Source organism: Idiotropiscis lumnitzeri, chromosome 15, assembly GCF_059441095.1.
Source record: "Idiotropiscis lumnitzeri isolate Australia: NSW breed Sydney's pygmy pipehorse chromosome 15, RoL_Ilum_1.0, whole genome shotgun sequence".
Classification (NCBI taxonomy): Eukaryota; Metazoa; Chordata; class Actinopteri; order Syngnathiformes; family Syngnathidae; genus Idiotropiscis; species Idiotropiscis lumnitzeri.
Window position 1 is genome coordinate 13,190,737 of NC_142405.1, and position 15,831 is coordinate 13,206,567.

General features: G+C 40.4%; 1 protein-coding gene across 3 annotated transcripts in view; it reads left to right on the top strand.

Annotated features, from left to right (window-relative positions):
- Nucleotides 1-15,831, top strand: part of rbfox1 (RNA binding fox-1 homolog 1) — a 265,406-nt gene that overhangs the window by 37,165 nt on the left and 212,410 nt on the right. For all 3 annotated transcript variants that reach the window (XM_088316625.1, XM_088316624.1, XM_088316628.1), the window contains exon 2: nt 9,818-9,838. The gene's annotated coding sequence lies outside the window, so the exon portion shown is untranslated. The remainder of the gene's footprint in view (nt 1-9,817; nt 9,839-15,831) is intronic.

Sequence of the window (15,831 nt, forward strand, 5' to 3'; positions counted from 1 at the left end):
CTACTCAGACCACGTCTTAGTCTCGGGACAGGCCCTTGGTGAATTTCATCAATACGCAAGCAGACAGTAACTGGACTCAGTTCATATATTTAAGTCAGTATTTGTTGTTACTAGCTCATTCTGTATTTAATAAGGGTGTCCCCAGAACAGTCACAATGCTGTTGAGACAGCTCTACTCACTGTCCTCTAACGCAGAGAGAATTTTACCATGTTGACATACGAGATTACGAGTGCACCATATTTGAAAGGAATAAGAGGAGACACTTTGATTGATGGTGAGTGAAGTCTGCTGTAAACTCTCTCAGTGTGGTGCAAGCACGCCCACTGTCAGATCCTTACAAATCGAACCTGCCTCTGGTGCAAAATTGTGCCGCCCACCGCACAGGATTTATACAATACATTACGATACAATACAACTTTCTTTATATAGTGCATTTCACAAATGTTGTAACAAAGCGCTTTCCATATGGAGTAATATAAATTAGCGGGAAATTAAAACACAAATTATAACACATAAATAATAGGTTCTAGAAGAACAGCAGAAACAGTGACTAAAAAAAGCTAAAGAATAAAAATGCGTCTTCAAACGAGTTTTTAAAGTGGGGGGTTTCCTCACATTTAATGAAAGCTTATTCCATTGGGAAGGACCGGCAACAGAAAAGGCGCGATCCCCGTGAGGCTCCGCCTAGTCCTCGGCACCTCCAGCAGCATTTGGTCCATAGACAGGCATAGGGCAGGTGCGTAGGGATGGAGGAGCTCTGAGAGGTATGAGGCAATTTAGGGACTTGAAGACAAACAGAAGTATCTTAAAGCGAACTCTAAAGTGCACTGGGACCCAGTGAAGAGAGGCTAAGATTGGGGTGATGTGTGTGTCTTCCGAGCGCCAGTTAAAAGGCGAGCGGCAGCATTTAGGACCAGTTGGAGCGAGGACTGGCTGACTCCAAAGTAAAGAGCATTGCAGTAATTTGATGTAACGAATGCATTGATTAGTGTTTCTAAGTGCTATTCGAAAACAAAAGGGTTCACTTAGGCCAGCTACCTAAAATGAAAGAAGCTGGATCGAACAACAGCACTGATTTACCGATCTAATTTAAATCACTATCCAGTTTAAAACCCAAGTTCGAGACTGTTGGCTTTAGATAAGATGCCAGGGCACCAAAGTCAATAGGGTTGAGAGTACAAGGGCCACTTGGACCGAACACCAAAACCTCTGTCTTATTTTCATTGAAATTCAAAAAATTAAGTGACATCTTGAGTTTGATGTCCTCTAGACAGGACAAAAGTGGTCTCAAGGCGAAAGTGTCTTTTTTTGCGGAGCGGGACATATATCTGACTGTACTCTGCTTAGCAATGGAAGGAAATTCCATGTTTTCGGAACCTAGGGGCAGCAAGTATAATGAAAACAGCAAGGGCCCAAAACAGAACCTTGCGGAACTCCATACAACAAAGGGGCAGGGCGGGACTCAGAGCAACATAGGCGATCACAAACAGTCCTGCCAGTCAAATAGGATCTAAACCACTCAAGAGCACTACCATTAATGCCCACCTGATGCTGTAAATGAGCCAGAAGAATACTGAGGTCCACCGTGTCAAACGCTGCAGTTAGATCCAACTACACAAAAAACACAGTCTCCAGTGTCGTTTGCCATGAAAATATCATTGAAAACTTGTAAAAAGCCTGACTCTGTACTATACATTTTCTTGAAACCTGACTGGAAAACCTCCATGACATTGTGTTCATCCAAGAAAGATTTTAACTAAATGTGCACAACCTTTTCCAGAATTTTAGAAATAAAAGGCAATCTGGAAAAGGGTCTAAAATTTAACAGCACACCTTGATCAAGGCCATGTTTGATTTGCAATGTTCCTAAAAAAAGTAGAGACCTTGGTGTTGATCATGTTCACCACTAGTGAGTGAGTCTTGAGGAAAAGGGGAAACTGAGGTTTCCATGGGTGTGACATGCCACGAAAGAGAAAGTTTAAATGTTTTTTTAAGATGCATTTGTTGAAGGTCTTAAATGCACCACATAAACTTTAACAGCAACCCACAAGATTTCACAGTGTCTTTCAAAGGCCAGTTCTGCTACAACCCGTTATTTGGCATATTTAGGAGTTTTTCTCCCACTATGATGGAATAGGGTGAACAAACTCACATAGAAAAGAGCGATATCAGGTTCTGACATTAACAGTGGCCTGATGACATGGGACCACCCGATGTTCACTGATACTGGCCGACTAGGCCACCAGTACAAGTTTACTGAAATGATATCCACATGTTCTTGCTTTTTTAACATGTAATATACAATATTAAGGGTTTCATCCACTTAAATTGATCAATCTGTACTCTGCCACTGCTGCACACATTTGATTGCCCGTTCACTTTTGCGATGTGCACTACATACATGAATTTTGGCCATTGGCAGGTTCACATATATAATTCTGAATTTTGCTCAGTATTGTTTTAAATCACAATATCTATAGAACAGGCATCACCAAATGGATCCGGACCGCGGGATGGTTCGGACCGGACCCATGACCAATCTATGATGAATTTTTTTCAGGGCGCATTCGCAAACGTTGGCGCTGCAATTCTAGTTAATAAAGCCGTCACTAATTTGAGCCAATCAAATCTTTTGTTTACGATCCACTGCCAATTGCGCAGCAGACCGGAAGAGAGTGCTGCTGACACTATGCCTTGCTAAAAAGTTAGCGAGGTCGATGCGTGTTGTTTTAAATGAATGGACGGAGAAATTTACTTTCGTTCTGGCTGCAGCCGATTCAAAACCAGTGTGCATCATATGCTCCGAAACCGTCGCAACATTTCGAAGCGCCACTACGAAACAAAGCGCCGCCCTTTTTTGCAAAGTTATCCGCTGAAGTTTGAGGTGAGCGCACACAAAAACATCGAACTTTGAGTGCAGTATAACAGATGTTTACATTTTCGTTTACATCCCAGCGGCATGTAAACGAATGTTCACTAAAAGTATCCTGGCTTTTGGGGAAACATAAAAAAACATTCAGTGATGGGGAAGTTGCGAAGGAGTGCTTAAATGCGGTTGCACAAACATTATTTAAAGGAAAACACAAAGCCCAGATGTGTGAAATAATCTACCAAATCCCAATGGCCCTGATTCCTTTCCAACCCAGATGTAAATTACTGGCAAGGCAGTCACAAACTCATTTTTCTCATTAAGAGAAGTTAAAAAAAATATTCAAAAGAAAAGGTGGTGTCAAAGCTAATTTTGAATTAGTTTTTCATGAGGACAGCCATTTTTATTTATTGTGTACTGAACATGTTGACCTGTTTTACTTGGATAATTAGGCTTTCCGTTTTTTTTTAGGCTGATAACTCTTTGATTTAAGAAAAAAAAAGGCAAAAGATGTTAACTCAATGCTTAGCACTTAATATATTTCCGCAGGAGATATTTTACTGTTTTCTCTGGAAGTGGCACCCTTAAGTTCCTGGAGCCACATTTTCTTGAATGTGAAATAAACGCCTTATATTTGTTTGACTGGCAAAGATGTTTAATGGGAACATTGCTAAATATTTAGTATATAAGTGCGCTCTGTTGAAAATTACTAAATATTGAAACTATATAAAAATGTGAACATAGGCTAGACCAGCGGTCGGCAACCTTTGACACCGAAAGAGCCATTTGAACCCGATTTCCACGGAAAAGAAAACACTGGGAGCCGCACATCTCAAATGAAAAATAAAAAACTTCTACTACTTTACCGCAGCATGTTTCTTATGAAATCCACGTGCTACAGAGAAAATTACATTTTATTCATTTAATGAACACATTTTGAACATTTTGAATTCTTGAAAAATAATAACAATGAATGTCTCTTTCAAATAAATTAAAAAGCTGAATTTAAATTGTCCATGTAGCAAACGAAAGCAGAAAAATGCCATGAGGCGTCATCCTTATATCCATTTATCTTATCTAAAATGAAGATAACACTGTATATATTGCTTTTTCTTACCTTTACACTTTGTATAAACAACTATAGTGTGGTTATGTCTTATGAAGTGCTACGGAGAAAATTATGTGACGTCTATTTTGAGCGACGAAAAAATTGTCAGGACCGCTTCCCAGCCTGAAGCGGTGTAAGGTGGACCCTTAAGCGCAGACTCAGGAGGTAGGATTGACAGGGCGTTTATTGAAGGCCGACAAGCAACACACAATAATCACTATAGGATCAATATTTATAAATTTACTAACCGCAAGGGTTCTATGATTACCACCGCCGGGAGGGCGAAACGGAAAACGCTGGGTGACCGGGTCACTCCAGGAAATAAATAAGGAAAGAACAGAAATCGCTTGCAACGCAAGGAACCAAAAAACAATGCTTACCACAAAAAGGGTGAAGACAAGACCAATTGGAACGAGAAAACTTAAAGCGAGCCGTAAAGTAGCTGTGAGCAAACCAAGGACAAAATACGCAAATGACAAAATTGAGAGCAAATCACGAGGAGAACAAACTATGAACAAGACCATGAGCAAGCGCATGAGCAACGCTTAAATAGTCCGTAATCAGAGTCCCAATGAGGCGCAGCTGTGGCGATCGGGAGCGCGTCCGGCTCGTGGCCGCTTCCGGGAGCGGAACCGCCGGGCCACGCCCACTCGCTGGGAGCGCAACAGATGGATCGTGACAAAAATAATATCAAATAATTTAATTAATATTTTAATATTTCAAGATCACAATAATCTTCAAATTTAGAACTAAAAGAATATAAAAACTAACACAAATAAAACACACTTCAATTAAATAAAAAAAAAAAAATTGTAATTTATTTTCCCAAGCCAATCAGAGCCGCATTATGAGGATGAAAGAGCCGCATGAGGCTCCGGAGCCGCGGGTTGCCGACTGCCGGGCTAGACATTAAGTGTAGTCGGACTTTGGTTCGGACCTTTTAATTGGAAGAAATTTTCGTCGTGGACCTCTGTGACTTTTAATTGAATACCTCTGCTATAGAATATATGTGATGGAGATTTTTTTTAAAGCGGCTGCCCTGATCACCCACCCAAGTTAGGCACTTGTGTGCCTTTTGGCCACTAAGACTTTATGCTTTACCCACTGGTAGGCCGACATTTATAATTTTTCTTTTCATTGAATATTGTTTTCAATCATAATATCCATATATTGAAGATTATCTCCACAGTGTGGATATATTTTTTTAAGCCATTGCCTTGTCCCCGTACTTGCATGCATTTTGGCCACTGAGACTACACGCTTCACTATCCATCTGCAGGTTGATCTACAAATATAATTAGGAATTTTGTTATTCTTGGATTGTTTTAAATCTGGGCCAGAGTCAGTTCTGTCAGGACCATCCAATAGTAGAACAGCATCTCAGGGCATTACTAACACTGAAGAATGATTATACAAGATTACATTAACCGTTCTTATTTTTCCGCATAAAAATGTATTTCATGAGATGATACTAAAGATGTCATTTATTTAGTTTTTGTGCATGTGTGTTTACTGTTTTAAACAAAGGAATGCCGTACAATTATAGCAGAGATGATAATGATCTTCACTGAGTTATCTTCCACATTGCAAACACAGAATAGATATATGCACATAACTACAGTTAGCCAAAGTCAATACTGTTGCTGTATATTAATAATTACCAGTTACAACAGAGCCTTTGAAACAAGCTTCTGTGAATTTTTATCAGTGTTGTGGAGAGAATTTCTGTGGTTTCTTTATTGTTAATTCTTCCCACTGCATTTCAGTGGCGTCAATAATTTGGCAGTTCAGGGGTTTACCCCGCGATTGTGACTTTTTCCACTCACAGTCATCTGTTTTTCTGTTTTTAAGTCAAATCTTGCAGAAATATTGCTCTCTTATCAGATAGCCATTTAATGATGTCAAGCCCAAATGTACCGGTATTCATTCGACAATAAAAATAAAGAAATTAGCTTGACAGAGCCTATATGTTCAGATGGGAGTATGAAATTGATCCTGTTTGTTTTGAAATCAGAATAAAACAGTGTCATGGTACGGTTTGTGTGTGACCCATGAAAGTTATCTTTTGGAAAAAGCGGACTCAACCCAACTCAATGTGTTTGCTCAATAAGAAACCCTACATTCATATGTGCTAACTCACAGTTCTACAAGACAAAGTCTTCGGAAGACCCTGTCTTGCTGCACAGTATTTAGGATGTGAATGAAGACTTGATTGGATCTGACGACCTGGTCAGTGCAGTGGCTCTGCCACTCTAGCCATCGCCGACGGCAACCAGGAACCAAATCTTCTGGCAAAGGTAATAAGCACATGTATCAAGAATATTGCTGTTGCCTTTTCTATCAGCCAAGACCAGGAAAGCAGTGTGAGCAGTTCATGTGTGAGAGAACAGTCATCAGTCAAGGTAGCACTTCTACTTATTCAATTAGAACACTCATTCAGAGCCAGGCTAAGTGGCGAGAGGAATGAGAGTTTATAATTCTAATCAGTGTGATAAATGACCAAATTAAGGGTCTCGGAGTTTGATGAATCTTGTTGATTACAGAGGTTGGTCCAATCAAGGCCGATGTGCTGTCTTGGTGTTCCCCAGGAAGAAAGAAAAAGAGCTGTTTAAGCTGTCAAACAGTAACTAATGAATGAAGTATCATTAGCCCCCAAAATGGGTTTGGTAACTACAGTAAAATATTATTTTGCAGATTGATTGAGCATTCCATATGTAGGAACATTCACGTCTTTGTTAGTACATTTGTCATGTGAATTCACTAGGGAATTTTATTTCTAACTTTCTCAAGAATTTGTTACTTAACATGCAATCTCTGGGAAACTATGATAGCTAATTTGCATAGATTAGCTGTTACAATTGACAGCAGTTGAACATTATGGCATTTGACATATGGACACATCTGGTTTTTCAATGGCATGAGCAAGTGTGTCTCAACTTTTTTGACTTTGTGGGCCCTATTTTTGTCTTCAGCGCACTTCTTGCACAGAGCACATGGCTGGAGTTTTCTTTCTTCTGGTATTTTCCTGGTAAAAATGGGCATAAGCAGGTGCTTTTGCTGTTCTGCAGCGTTGTTGGATGGGAAATCGCCAAATCTCTGCCAATTGTAGCAGATAACCTCATTTACATTAAAACCAGGGTGGTCTAAGAGCACACAACTTGACAGTGCGTAAGCAGAAATAGACTTGCCAGGGTCCGTGCATGAGACTGTCATGTGCAAAGTGCGTTTATGCAGGTAGCCTGAAAGATCTACCCTGCGTATGATGTAGATGGGCATATGACATGGGCAATTGGAGACCAGCTTGCATCCACGACCATGCATCCCGAATGAGCGCACTGCTCATAACCTGCCAGGAAGGAACACAACACTGCTCCACTGGAGCATACAAGGCCATATATACTGGAGGCCACAGACATGTTGGCACACAGCCAACAGCCAGTTGAATTGTGAAGGCAGGATGGCCGTCCACCAGCAGAGGAGTGGGAGGCAGGGGCGACAAAAGGCTCTAGATACTGGTTTCACTTTGAGCCCGGAAGCCAAAAAGAGCCACAATTTCATAAAGCCCAATGAATCAGGGTACCGTTTTCTTGGAGTCCACCTTCAGAGGAAGGTTCTGAATATTAAGCCACACCCTTTGGTTGACTGAGCAGCTGGGTACGAGAGAGCAGTGACGATTTGCTTGTACCTGGGACCTCAAAATGGCACAGAGAAAAGAAGAAAGGGCTGACTTCCAGATCAATGGAACTCCACAGTTAGTCTTCTGTAAGGTGAACAGTAGCAGTTGGTAGTCCAACGAGCACTGGCACTGCCAAAGAAATGCCAGGGTTCTTCGAATTCTGTAGTGAGGCGGACTGAAGCACCTTGGAATGAACGACGCCAGGCATAAAAAGGGAAAAGGCCTGGGACCTTCATCAGGAGGAGACTTCCCCTCCTGAGCATCTTTGACCACAGATTCAATCTTCCAACTAAGGGTGGCTTAAAAGGAGGGGTCAGATAGAATTGCCTCAGGGTCTCAGATGTAACGTGTTGAGAACCTTAACAATAAGGCCGTGTGAATGTGAACCGATCGAAGAATTGCGCCCGCCCGGTTGCTCGGGAGTGCAGTGATTAGTCCACATGATGGAGTGTTCTGGACCTTCCAACAAATGTCACAGTTTCTCCAAGGCATGTCTGTCTCCAATACTGTTGTTTCTTTTAGCAAAAGAAAGTCTGTGTGAAAAGAAGGCACAAGGGTGGATTTTACTGTCTTTCTGGGATCTCTGAGACAACACTGTATCCTCAACCCGGATGCATTCACCTCTACAGACAATTGCCCGTTAGCATCAGGATGATTGAGGACGAGCTACAGCAAAATGATGTTTCAGGTCACAGAACGAACTGTCGGCTTCTTCAGACCACCAAAAAGGTCTAGAATTTGATGTGAGTGTGGTAAGAAGGGCTACAATGCGACTATGATTTTTGATAAATCTCAGATAAAATCGAGCAATGCCAATAAACTGCAACTGTTTTCTGGATGATGCCGAGGAGTAGATGTCCATGGGGGAAAAAGGTACTTGAAACACGACAGGAGACCCGGACAACTGACATGAACATTGACATGGACAATGAACCGACAGGAACCGAAAGGAAACAGAGAGGGAAATGCAAACATATTGACGAGACAACAAGAAACACCTGGACAAGACATTAAAGGTTAGAGGGAGCTGATTGGTCAACACAAGGGCTTGGCTACACGAACACAGGTGGACACAATAAGCATGACGAGACAGAAAACACAAAGGACAAGGCAAAACATCAAACTAAAGACAAAAACCTAAACCAACAAGGCATATCATGACCGAGGGTAGTTATCTGGCTTCTGAAATATTTGCATTGCATAATGTAACAGAGTAATAATCATGTCTGATGGCGTAAAGAACCCAACGATGAAATATGAGGAAAAGATTTAATTGACTTTACATTCAAAGCCACATAACTGATGATGAGAAACATGGTCACACAAGTTGATTTGTCTGACTGACACATAAGGTATATTTGTCATATATTTAAAGACATAAAACAAATAAACCTACTTGAACCGCTTTGGATTGTGGTCGGATCTGGTTTTTCAAACAACAACCTTGCGTTCAAAGCAAAAGTATTTTCAAAGGATTGAGTCCAGTCTGACTGGTTAGAACGATGGCCTCACAGTGAGAGACAGCATCGGGCGTGGGTTCGATTCCGGCTCCGGCCATCCTGTGTGGAGTTTGCATGTTCTCCCCGTGCTTGCGTGGGTTTCCTCCGGGTACTCCGGTTTCCTCCCACATTACAAAAACATGCATGGCAGGCTGATTGAACACTAAATTGCCCCTAGGTATGAGTGTGAGTGTGGATGATTGTTTGTCTCTGTGTGCTCTGCGATTGGCTGGCAACCAGCTCAGGGTGTCCCCCGCCTACTGCCCGAAGATGGCTGGGATAGGCTCCAGCACCCCCTGCAACCCTAGTGAGGAGAAGTGGTACAGAAGATGGATGGATGGATGAGTCCAGTCTTTTCATACAATTGTGGGGTGACACTCTGGCCATGTTCCAATTTCATTTGAATACAATTCAGAGTGGGGGTTGTTCAATGTGTGTTCCTCAAATATTTTTGTTCTATATCAAGATCTGAACATGCGCGGTGTTGTCGATTAATCGAGTAACTGTGACACTTCCAGAGAATGTATATAAAATGATTACAATGATTGTGATATTTTTAATTAGCTAACCTGCCTTGGCATGGAAGAGTAATCATGTAGATGAGTTAAAAAAATGTAAGTCATCTAATTGTATTGTCTTTTTGTGTGTTTTCTCCAAACTACAGAGAGACAGCTGCAGCGATTCGGTAAGTACAGCAATGCTGAACTCTGTACAAACGTATTTATTCCTCTCACTTACTGCCTCAAACTCTTCCAAAGCTAATCAGGAGCCATATATGTTAATTTATCTAAAATAGCCACTGTGTCATATCTGTTTAACAGGCTGCAGGCAGCACAGCGAATTAAAGGTTGGATTAGAGTATCTGCCACACAGTTCTAAAGTTTAATGCAGACCTCCTTGTGCTTGTGTTAGTTTTGTCCATGTACTCCATGTAGTCTTTCATGAACCCAGTATACAGAATAGATCATAGTTGAAAATGTCAGTGAATGGTTGTCTGTCTTGAAAAAGTATCAGTTGTATTTCTGCATAAATTGGTCGTACAATGTGTTCTGATCTTTATTTAATGAACAAAAATTGACAAGCAGAGGTTTACATCTGGTGTGAAGCACACTCTGGAATGTGCTCCATGCTCTACGGCCCATCTTTACAGATTATCAGTATGGCCATGAACAGCACATGATGTTAACTGTTCTTAGTTGGAGATATCTGAACAGCTCTTTGGGGAGACATGGACATGGTTCACTTCAGGAAATGCTTGTTGTGAATGCAAAACTCAAAACTGATCTGTTTTGAATGGGACAGGGCAGTTTTTACCGTCGCAGTAACTGGACACCTCGGGGCGCATTCTCCCAGGTCAAGAAAGGCGCACTCCTATGCGGATTCTCCTGTCGACTAAAGTGTGTCGCGCAATGCGTTGCATGGCAACCTAGTCAACTCTCAATTTGCTTTCCGTTATGAGCATGTTATTCTGATTAAATTGCTTTCATCGGTTGCCGACTGGTTAGCACGATGGCCTCACAGTGCAGAGATCATGGGTTCGATTCCGGCGCCGGCCTTCTTGTGTGGAGTGTGCATGTTCTCACCGTACCTGCGTGGTTTTCCTCCGGGTACTCTGGTTTCCTCCTACATTCCAAAAACATGCATGGCAGGTTGATTGGACACTCTAAATTGCTCCTAGGTATGAGTGTGAGCATGTATGGTTGTTCCTCTATGTGTGGCTGGCAACCAGTTCAGGGTGTCCCCCGCCTACCTCGCAAAGATAGCTGGGATAGGCTCAGGCTTACTCAAATTAGCTCCCGGGATAGCTAATAGTCTTTAGGCATTTTCAGAGTTTTTCACCTTACACTATGAGTATTTACTGTACATGGTTTGTGTCTTCAGATCACAATTTATGACCAAGCAGTCGAGAATATGGATGGTTGGATGGGTATCAACACATAAATTAGCAACATTGCTCCCACTGAGTCGAGCAAAATATATCCAAACCACAACTATGAATTATGGTCCTGCTGCACACATGCTCCATTGCATTTCTCTCCTGTGATGTTTCAAAAGAAGGCCAGATATGATTTACGTAGATCCATCCGGCAAGCCAAGATGAAGAACAGACTGAAGATGAGCGATACTGCGACACCTTAACGCAGGCATGTCCAAATCCGTCCCCAGAGGGGCGTTATCCTGCATATTTGCGATGTTTTCCACCTCAAACATACCTGATTCAAATGATCAGCTAATCAGCGAGCTCTGCAGAAGCCTGATAATGATCCAGATCATGACATCTCTTCAAAGACAGTGAGCGCAAGACCCCCGGCGATGTGTGCTGAGTCCACCCGTGTACACCCCTGTGACTTTTTCTCCTCTTAAAGTAACGTCACCATCATCAAGTTTGTGTGACACACCGAAAAGGGAAAAGGGAGATCAACTGGTGTCCGAGTGTCATTTTAATTATCTGTCTTTCAATGCTGAGAAGATTGAAAGAATGATAATTGATGCAAGGAAAGGGAGAGTCCTGCATGCATGCTCGACATTTCATCAAAATGGACTCAAGATGGTCAAACTCACCTGCCCCTGCATGAGTGGAAGTCTCATGCAGCAAATCACCAGGAAGTCAAAGCAGAGATTGTTCTTATTAATAAAGTTGAGGTAATTTAGAATGTTCTCCAAATCCTTAGCAAGTTGTCTCTTTTTAATGTTTTGATTTTTGGTTGCCAATTGAAAATGGACAGAAGGAATAATGCCAGAATTCAGGATATACATGCATACAGGATCGTTTCAGCTGACTTGAGCAGTAAACAAAGCACACTTACACTAACAGACAGTTACCACTAGATGGAGCAAGATTCCTTGAGTTTCCATCATAGAGGCTCTCATTTCAAAGGATGCTTTTGTGTTCTTTTTTTTTTTTTTTTTTTTTTTGCAGTTGGAAGGCACATCACTAGGAACTCCTGGGTCTATGAGATAAATCTGTATATTTTTTATATTACATATTAACAAATGTACAGTTTCTGCAATGGTAGTAGAAACATTCCATAAAACTAACCCATAAATGTTTTATGTCACATATATACATAAGAATTTCCTAGGTAACTTAAAAGAATAATATTCAAACAAAAAACGATGAAAATTTGCTAACCTAAACACAATGCTGTTCTCTCACAATTTTCAAGAAGCCCCCTTTGCTTATTTGGGTTTAAGAACGAAATGTACAGACAGCATCTCGCTCTACACACACACCCCCACGCACACGAACACACAGTTATTGCAATAATGCTGCATGCAATATGCTGATCGCACTGACGTGCGAGGAATTCAAATATAATTGTATGCTCTTATCTGACTTTGGGCAGTCAGATACAACCTTAAGTGCATACAAAAAAAGAACAGAATCTCGGAGCCTTACAAATTCTAAATAGCCTCATAATACAAGAATACAGTACATTGTGCTTGCTTATTTTTCCACATGGAAAAAAAAAGATTAGTTTTATCCAATAATCAAGATGTCATTCTTTAGGTATATATATATATATATATATATATATATATATATATATATATATAAATGAAAATAATCAATTCTGTGAAAAATAAAAATGTCTATTTATACATATTTTTTTCATTTTTACGTACAAATTTCTGCATTACAGACTTTCTACTAATGTGAACATTTAAAAATAAAAAATAGAAAATTGTTCCTTTTTACAGGACAGTTACAATATGCTTTCCTTTTTTTCCTTGTGGAATGTACATTCTGCCCCTGTATTATCAATAACGTTTAAATGTGTCCATGTATAACAAATTTTCCTGCTGTCCTTCATTTTCACCACTATTCCTTACTAGTTGTCTGTCCTTTGTGTGCTCTTACTGCTATCACTGACAAATTGACAATTATCTATCCATCCATCATCTGTACTTCTCTTCTCTACTTCGCTTCTCCTCACTAGGGTCGCGGGGGTGCTGGAGGCTATCCCAACTGTCTTCGGGCAGTAGGCAGGGTGCACCCTCAACTGCTTGCCAGCCAATCGTAGGGCACACTAAGACGGACAACCATCCGCGTTCACACTCACACCTAGGGACAATCAACCTACCATGCATGGTTTTGGAACGTGGGAGGAAACCGGTGTACCCGGAGAAAACCCACGCAGGCACGGGGAGAGCATGCAAATTATATGTGTATATATATATATATATATATATATATATATATTAGTGCTGTCAAGCGATTAAAATATTTAATCATAATTAATTAAATTTTTTCATAGTTAACTGGTAGTTAATCGCACATTTTATTCATTGTAAAAAAAATCCATATATTTTTTGTCCTAATATTTTATTGAATTGTACTACCTTTAATATGAGATAATATGAGAAATATGATAATATGAGAGTTGATTTTTTTTGGTTTTTATGCAAATACTTTTTTTTTCTCATACAAACAAAGTCACACAAAAGAGCATCTCAACAGCCTTTTCTGAGAGATCACATTGGAGTAATATAAGAAATATAAAATGCCAACAAAGTGCAAATGAAATGGGTCAAAATAATGGGCTGTCACACTGAGGTAGTTGAGGTTACTGAGAGAAGTCCAGTAATCACCGTTGAGCGCGACTGCTTCCACCTTCTCCGCTTCCTGCAAGTCTTGAATTCGGGTTGCAATGCCGTATCGCAAGGACAATTCGTAAGTGCAGTTGTTGGACGGAATGCGAAGTATTTCAGCCAGACCTTCGTCCTCCACGATGCTAACACGCAGTGGCCACCCACTTAGCTATGGCTTTGGTGAGTCTCTTTTTTTAGTTGATCCATCCATCGGTTTCTGTCGCAAATTATCCAAGGATGCCTGGGTTTGACAAGGGCCTGGAGAATTGGCATCAGCGGTGTGCTTGGCCATCAAGTGGTGTTTTAAACAGGATGTGCTGCGATGGTATTTCACAGTTTTTTCCGGTCTCGCAAGATCCTGTAAACTGTTGGAGTTTTTCCAGCGTCAGCGCTACGTCATCGGACTACGTTGTTTATTAGGCCAAAATGAGTCTTAATTGCTCGTTAAAAAAAATTGACGGCGTTAAGGGGGTTGGACTAATCCCATTAATAACGCGATTTTCTGACACCTCTATACATATATATATGTATATATATATATGTATATATATATATATATATATATTCATTGTAGCACGTTAGACATTTTTACATGGAGTGAATAACAAAAAATTGTACTGCAACTGATTGTATAGGTTATGCCAGCAGTGAGTGTTACTAATTTGACAGAATAATAATAATAATAATAATATGCCCTTTATTAGTCCCACAATGGGGAGGCATGACTCTACATTCAGTCTGCACATTGCACACACACACAACACACACATATAGTCACAAATGCAACATAGTAATTATGTCATTTGACAATACCGATTATGAGCCAACTCCTTCATTATAATTCCTGTTTGATCGCAACATTATCGCTGAGCATGAATGACTGCATGTGTGAGTGAACAACAGGGGGCAGAACACTCTCAATTTGCAGAATTTTTCAGTGTGCGAGTGTGTGTGGGTGGGGGAGACACATGGAGCCAGAGAGAGAGAGAGAGAGAGAGAGAGACAGAGAGAGAGAGAGAGAGAGAGAGAGAGGCCCACCACGGACTTCATCAGTTAATTAGTTTTTCTTCCTTATTTTTACTCTTAGTCCAGCCATTGGGGAGTTCTCCCTCTTTATGTAAGTGTGTCTATGAATGTGTGTGTAGGTGCATGTGCGCGTGTGTGGATCTTTCTTTCTCTTCATCATTGTATCATCTGCATCAGCAAATTATACTGCAGGGAAATCGTTTTTTTCTTTAAATAGACTCCTCCCCCCGTTTCTTCCCTACTCAGTTTTTCCTCTGCATTGTGGCCATCATTCCTTGACTTTTTCTTTCACTTCCTCCCCCAAGTTTATTCTTTTTAGCGGACTTTAAGAATCTTGAAGTGTCTTGTCGAAAACAAGATTATGAAGAGGGTGAAAAAGGCATTCATCATTTCCACAATGGCTGCAAAAAATTCTTGCAGCAGACACATTCTGACCCCGTTAGAATATTTTTTGTATTGGTTGACAATTGAGTAATGTGCGTGTTATCATACCCACAAGTTCCTATTTAAGGACTCATTTTTGGGAGATTTCAAGCCAAAGGTGACATGGCGGTATTTATCTTACCTTTACTTAACTGTACAGTGAAACATCAAAAGTCGAATAACGACAAAATCCTATAAATCACAATTTGACCAAACTTTTTGGGGCAAGTCAGTCGTCTAAAATTACGCAAATGACCGCCACATATTCATTCATATTCTAATAAAGTCTAGTCTGATTTGAGCACATCTCATCAGACTTAAATGCAGTGAACACATTAAGAATTGTTAATGAATGAAAATAGTCATAATAAATCATTGAGAATGTAACAATTAATTGAAAATCAATTTAAAACCGATTTAAACTGCTTAAAATATGCATCGATATAAAAAATAGAAGAATCGATATGGACATTTTGAGAGCTGTCAAATCTATTGTGCATTTATTTATTTTCATTTTTAAGTCAAGCACAAGCAAAACTCTGACAAGACAAAAATGTAGTTAAACAGTCAAAATGATTCGTTCATATGAATGTTTTTTTGTAAAGTTACAAAAAGTTAGTCTTTGTAACAAGGACA